Source organism: Octopus bimaculoides, chromosome 6 (genome assembly GCF_001194135.2).
Source record: "Octopus bimaculoides isolate UCB-OBI-ISO-001 chromosome 6, ASM119413v2, whole genome shotgun sequence".
In the NCBI taxonomy this organism is placed as follows: domain Eukaryota; kingdom Metazoa; phylum Mollusca; class Cephalopoda; order Octopoda; family Octopodidae; genus Octopus; species Octopus bimaculoides.
In genome coordinates, this window is record NC_068986.1 from 375311 (window position 1) to 383496 (window position 8186).

An 8186-nucleotide genomic window follows, 5' to 3' on the forward strand; every position below is an offset into this window, starting at 1 on the left:
TAGTTACACAATGAAAAATTGGTGGGTTAAACAACGGGACATTCAGAATATGTGATCCAAATATAGGTACTGTCTATACATTTTGTAAACTGTTCCGTAACTCTAGAATTTCTTTAAGAAATATTTATACTGTGAAAAGCAAGGAAGACGACCGACAGATAACTCATCGGTCTTACAATCAGTTCATAATGTCATTAAGTCTAACGTAGACAGTGTGTGCGAGTCCGTACACGCAAACACATACATGCATATGTGTAATTATACGTGTACTGATGCAGCACAGAATTTTGTCAGTGAACGGGTCGTGGTTTCAAAGCGACGGAAATATTTCGACAAATTAAATTTAAATGTTGAAGTGAATCTAACGATTTTTGTGTGTTATTTTAAATGGCTTATAAACACCTTCCACGCTGCAATTGTTTTCGTTCCAGCACACGATCTCAGATCAGGTCACTCACTATGCAAGTACATCTCCGTAATATATATATATATATATATATATATATTCGAAGAGAAATGAGAAAAGGAAATGTTTTTATATAGAGAATGCGTAATGCAGATTATAATACTATATGTGTGTATTCAAGGGCATCTAGAATAAAAAATACATTCGCTTTCGAATTATATCGTTAGTGAATTCTCATATACATTGATATAAGGGTATCCACACCCACACTCACAGACACATAACGCTCTCTCTCTCTCTCTCTCTCACTCTCTATCTCACACACACACACACACACACACACACACACACACACACACATATATATATGCATATATATGTACATGAGTGTGTATATGTGTGTATCTATGACATACCTGTCCCTCAGACATACGTGTGTGTGCGTGTCCGTGTGTGTGTGTGTCCGTGTGTTTGTTTTTAACTCATACAGAGCTAATGTTATGTGCACCCTAGCACCGTCAGATACGTTAAAATTGTTATAAATGTATGGAATCCCTAAAAGATACATATTAAAAAAAGAACAAAAAGATATCGTTACTAAAAATGCTTTATTTAAACGTCGCTGCAATTATCGTTTTATTTTAGATGTCTGCAGCCGACCTGCCATCTTACCAGTACATTTACTCGTAGAAATATAGCAGTCTTTGCTTTCCCACTCTCCTTCTCTCTCCATGTCTTCATCCTCTCTCCCCCTTTTTCTTTCTCTCTTTCTCCCTCTCTCTCTATATATATATATGTGTTTGTGTGTGTGCCTATATATATAGGCACACACACAAACACACACACACACACACATATATATATATATATATATATATATATATATATGTACTTAGACACACACATATATATATTATATATACGCATACATATGTATGTGTTGTGTGTACGTATGAGTGTGTGCGCGCGCGTATGATTTAATTCAAGTTCAATGTACTTCAAACTATTCGTGTATACGTCTGTCTGTCTGTCTGTCTGTATGTATGCATGTATGTATGTATGTAAGTGTGTGTGTGTATGTATGTTTGTTTATATCCATAAATGTATGCTTGTTTGCATTCGTTTCTTTGGGTTTCTTTGCTTGTGTTTGTTTTGCTTTGTTTTCTTTTTGTAAGCATGTTTCTATGTAGTTGAGTTTCATGGAAGTTCTGACATAAAGAAGTAAATAAATATATAACATAAAAAAACGAATATTTTACTTGTAATTAAAAAAAATTTCTCTGTAGACATTTGTTTTCGCAAAAAAAAAAACTAGTAATTTAGGTAATTACTGCAAATGTATTATTTCCTTAATCATATATTTACTGCAATTTCGGACCGTAAACAATATTTTTAGATTTTCCAGGAATATAGAAAATTAGGTTTTTCCACATACTTCAAGAAAAAACATTTCTATGCTTATTTTTTATCAAAGTTTCTTTGATCATCAATTAATTTAGGCTTATTTTGAACCGCGAATAGCACAAACAAAGCTCACTTTGAACCTCAGTTGGTGCTTGGTTTTCTTAAGATCAGTTACACCGAGCCATATTTGTACAATTCCATTCCACCTACTGCCGAAATTTTGTACTCGGTAGTATTGAAAACGATAAGAAATTACAACCTCGAAATTACGATGCTCTACTTGATTCTAGTAACCTTCAGACGCTTTCTCTAAATTTTAGCAAGATACCTTAGGAAGATGACAGTCTACATGCCTTCAATGATATTGCAAAGGAACTTCACACTTGCAGCATAAAGAGTATACCCCTTCGTCAGTTGTCCCTGTTTCAACTACTCCGCGTTTCGTGTGTCTGGGGCGAGTCATTCTCTTTTATTGTCTTATTATTTAACACACTCTTCGGTTCGATTTCCACTCATTTACTTATTCATTTTTTCTCAAATTTTCGTTGCGTCTTGCAACCTCTTCAATAGTCGTTGACTGTGTCCGTTGTCTGAACTGGGTTCCTTCGTTTCTTTGTTCGTATGTGTAACAAAATATATATGTTTGTGTGTGTATGTACGTGTGTGTGTATGTGTGAGTGAATGTGTGTGTGTGCGTGTGTGTGTGTGTGTGTGTGTGTGTGTGTGTGTGTGTGTGTGTGTGTGTGTGTGTGTGCGTGCGTGTACGTATGTGTGTATGTATAAAAATGTATGCATCTGAGATTCTCAAACGTAATGAATCGGTGCTTCTCAAACTATACCTTGCACAAAGTGAGTTAAAATACCTCACGGGTTTCCAAAACATAAAAAGACTATTTAAGTCTTTAGATAGTTCACACTGATACCTGAGTGCCTTGAAAAATTGTTATTCTTAATTTTGATATACGAAGTATTAGGATTGTAGAATTAAGAAAACGGCATAAGAAAAAGTTTTCTCAATTTATAACTATAAAATCAGATCTTTTAAAATTAGATTTTCATCTGAAATGAGCTGTGGTAAATTTTTGTATTTAATCTCCAGTACACCTCGGAGTCCAAAAGATTCAAAACCACGAATATCTATATCGATATATCTATATCTGTATCCGTTCAACTCTCTCTCCTCTCTCTCTTTATCTCCCCCTCTCTCTTTATATATATATATATAATAGAGAGAGAGAGAGAAAGAGAGAGGGGGAGATAAAGAGAGAGAGAGAAGGGAAGAGAGAGAGAGAGAGAAGGGAAGAGAGAGAGAGAGAGAAGGGAAGAGAGAGATTAACAGGTAACGATGTAGATATATAGATATAGATTATGGTTCTGAATCTTTTTGACTTCGAGGCGTACTGGATACATGTATATATAAATATATGTTATGGTCTCGCTAAAATTTGTTAATTGGTGCTTATTTAATTAGTTATCTAATTGCTTTTCCAGTGGGTGGCCAAGAAAACTTGAGTATCAAAAGAAATAATCATAATATTTCAGGGTAGTGACTGATAGTCCATTAGTTTAGGAATTAATTGCTTTCTTGCTTTCTAATATATTGGGTTGATGTATACCGCACGTATACGTACACTCATTTACAAGTATACATCTGCGTGTATATGTGCCTGGGTTTATGTGCCTGCCTTTGACCAAATTTCTATGTGTTTGTGAGTTTTCGTATCTAAAGACAAAGCATGGTAAATAGTTATGTGTGCTGAGATTTTAGACTTGAATCTTTTTACACTCTAGGTACTTATGTGTATTTCTATATTTGCACGTTTGAGTACGTAGAGATTGGGTAATAAAGCTAGTTTGCTAGATAGATAGAGGGTAAGATCACTGGATACTCAGATAGCTAGATACATATCTATAGAAGGATAGAGAAGTAGACAGAAATAATAAATAGACGCTTACGTAATAACGAGGGCATACTTTACAATATTAAGCGGGATGAGTTAAAATAGCGTAATGCCAGATTAAAATTATTCACCTTACGTTTACTTATCTCTCAGTGTGCAGAGATCAAACTACGGTGTTTAATCTAAGCATGTAACTTAAAGAATATTTTTGGATCTATTCAAATATAACACCTCTCTACACTGAAAATTAGGTAAAAACAGTAGAATCCTTTCTATTATCTAACTTCGATCTACATTTTGGAACACGTTTTGATGAAGTGAACTTTACATTTCACAGAGGTTCTGTCTAAGACATTTATATATTGGATTGCCCAAAAGGTTGACGTTAACTTGTGGGAAAACCAAAACGAGAATTAACGACACCTCATGCTTTATTTTTTTAATTTAAAAAGGACCAGAAAGCGGCGGAGATCTGCAGCAAGACACGCACTGTGTATGGAGAGGATGTTGTTACAGAACGTGTGTGCCAGAAGTGGGTTTCAATATTTCGAATCGAAAAATTTTTCAGTTCATGTTACTCTCATTTGGTTGGCTCTTGCCAACCAAATGAGGTTAACTGTGAAATAATGAAGGAGTTAGTCTACACTAAGCCCTGTCGTACGACCTGAATGGTTACAGATATTCTCCGAGTATCCAAATCAAGTGTTTAAAACATCTGCTTCAGCTTGGTTACGTCCGTAGGCTCGATGTTTGGATCTCACGTCAATTGACCCAAAGGATTTCCATCTGTGATTCGTTACACACATACACATACATAGATAAATTACTTATAAAAATAACGTGTTTGGGGGTATATTACAATTTCAGTTGCTCTCGGTGCAGCTTATAACCAGCTGTGACAATTTATTAACCTGTTTGTTGTGTAATATTACTTCATTTCACTTCCCGTACTTCCACTTGTCTATCTCTTACACACACGCGCGCACATACATAAATACATACATACATATATACATACATACGTAAGTGAAGCCCTAAGAGTTCCAAGATGCAGCCGTAAATGTAGATTGCGTGATATTTCTGTGGAAGACATCGCTGCCCAAAAATGTGTGTGTGTGTGTGTGTGTGTGTGTGTGTGTGTGTGTATTTAGACCGGGTGGTTCTTGAGTAAAACACTTCATCTCCCGTTACTCTGTGATTCCTTTCATGCACACACACACAAACACAGACACATGTACACACTGAGACATATATATATATATATATATATATATATATATATATGTAATTCAAATGTACAATCATTATAGTCATGCATATACCAATAAATATTAGTTGTTTATGTGCATATATATATATGTCATAGCTATTTTTCTATAAATGCTTGTCTATGCTCATATTTATTTTATTTGTGTATGTATGGATGGATGTTTGACGTTGTACCAGTGTCTATTCATTCTGGAATTCAATCAATTCAGACGAGGAAAGATAAGAAACTACGTCAAGCTATAATCCATTCATATTATTCCAATTTGGCGCAGTTAGCTCTGATGATATACAAGAGAGCTAGAATGTAGAATAATGTTGGTATCTAATAATACACAGACAACACTAACGCACGCACTCATACATACTTACATACATATGTACATACATACATACATACATACATACATACATACATACATACATACATACATGTGAGTAAATATATATATATATATATATATATATATATGAAATGTGAAAATCCTCAGAAAGACATAGTTTCGATATTTTCGTAACCATATGCGATAAATGTTTGTGAAATTACGAACCGAAAGGAATGAAACCATGTTTTAAATTCCATTCTACGTAGATATCGATGTCGTTGCCAACAGACTTATTAAACGTAAAATATCCAGCATGTTTGTAAGGCTTAAAGAGTAATATACCAATGAATAAAGAAATAGAAGAGAGATGATCTACCGTAACAGAGTAAGCCAATCTGTTTAATACTACACACTGGCTCAATTTGAATGCACCTTTTTACAGGACAGTAATTATAAGAGGAGTTGACATAGTTCATGTTTTAATACAAATGATTTCTCTCTCAACTGTGACTCTATGCTTTGTCTTTTGTTTCTCTGCGTAGGAAATTCTAAATTTCACTTTCAGTCTTTTGTTTTTGTATTTATGTTTTTTTTTTGTAAGTTATGAGGTCTTTGTTTTTTCTTTCGCTTATTGAATTTTGTAATTGTTCTCATGGGTTTTCACGAATCGCAATTCACTTCATTTCATGCAATATCATGTTTACTTTGCGTTCTTGGTTCAAATTCCGCGGAGGACAATTTTGCCTTTCATCCTTTCGGAGTCGATAAAAAGACTTACCTCTGCCCTGCTTGCTGGCCTTTGTTCCAAAATTCGAAATCAATATTATGTCTATTTTGTGTAATCAGTGAATAAGCGCTCTTTAGTTTCCTTTGTTCTCTCTGTTATCTTACTTTTTTTTGTTTTTGTGGGTACTTCAGATTAATTCTTTCAGCGAATCTGCAGAGAACTTTTAAGTTGCTCAAATATTATATTCCACCTTTTAATATTATTTTGTTGCTGTCTGTGTAGTCTAAATATAATAGAACAAATTCCATTTAGATTTGCTTAAATAATTTAACTGAATAATTCAACAAACACGCAAGAGTTTGTAAATATACATAAAACACTTTTTAAAACAGATACTGTATTGACATTTGTATCATGGGAAGTTTTCAGTATTCGTTATTCTATTCTGTCCGTGGATTTGTAATTTTCTCTTAAAATAACAAGAGAATACAATTACAGGTTTTATTATTTTCCTCGCATTATATCAATTCTAGTTTCTGTGCCAAATTCATTTGTTTTCAGTAAAGTATATTTTTATTCAGATTTGACTCTTTACATACAAGCTGAATATGACTTCAACAAGATTAAAAACTGCCATCGAAATATTAAAATAGTTGTTTATAAAATTATAAAGAGACTGCTAAAAGAGATGGAAAGGACATTCGCATAAATATATTTACTCAGTAGGGCACTTTCCAAAGAGTTTTAATGTCATTATGGACGTAATCAACAGAATTCTTTTATCAGAAAGTACAGCTGAAAATTATATAATTTTTTTCTTTCTTTTATAATGTATATGACTGTACCTGTGTACATTTATATGTGTGTGAGAGTATGTGTGTGTATATTTATGTGTCTTTATCCACGCGCTTCTCTGTGTAATATAATTATAAACCATCCGAGGAGAATATATTTTCATACGTATGCATTCCTTTGTTCGCTTATGAGAATAAACTTATTTACACATGCATGCATATAGGAGGTGTTTGTAAGTTAGTTTCTGTGTCTGCATTCGTGTATATATGTACATAAGCACATAAATAAATACGTGTGAAAAAACAAAAAGCAATCTGCTTTTGCACAACGTGTGAGTGCGTGTACATAAATGTGTGTATGTGTGTGTTTATACTTGTGTATGTATGTAAATTCTTCTTGTATATTTACACGTGTGTATTGGTAAGTACGAGTGTGCATATGTGTTTATTGTGTAAGAGAGGGAGAGTTTTTATATGCATGTGTTTGCATAAGGTGAACGTCACTGTATGTGTGATGTGTATGTAAGAGAAAATTATAATGATAATAAATAAAACCATTACAAGTAACAGAAAGCCTTCACTTCAGAAAGATGAAGGAATGCAAACAGTTATCGTTAGAAATATCGCCTATCTTAAAGTGAGATCACAATGAGAAAAAACAAAAAGAGAGAATGTGAAATGACATTTTACAACGAAATTAGATCATTGAATAAGCAAACCTTTTGTATGTTCGTCATGAAATGTCCACGTTACCATACATTCTAAAGTAAACCATCATACCAAACGCGATATACAATCTTCTATGGGCATTCCACTAAACAACATCCAAATTCTTGCTGAATAGGAAAAAAAAACTTTTCATAGCAGCTGGCTTTTATGGTTACTATTAACTATTTATTTGCTTCAGCTTCATTTAATTTTAGCTTTGCGAAACAAAACGCACGCTTAGATGTCAACAATTGCTTTATATTTTTTTTCAAAGAAGTCGTTATTATATTATATATTATATAAACGACGTCATTATTTAAGTGACTCTCTGCATAGTGAAAGCTGATTGAGTTGGTAATGTGGTAGAGAATATACGGATATGTGGCCTGTTCGTATAACACCGTCGTTATTTTGTAATTTTCTAGCTACAAGCTGCCTCATATTCCGGAGTGGTGGTAAAGGGTTCTCCATCAGTCTCGAGGAGGAGCATTAAGTTATTCATGTAATGTGATGAAATCAATGACAAGTTAAGGTGTATCTATCTATCTATCTATCTATCTATCTATCTATCTATCTACCTATAGATAGATAAATAGATAGATATCTTTTTATTATAGCCACACAGGGCTAAATACAGAAAATGGACAAATTACA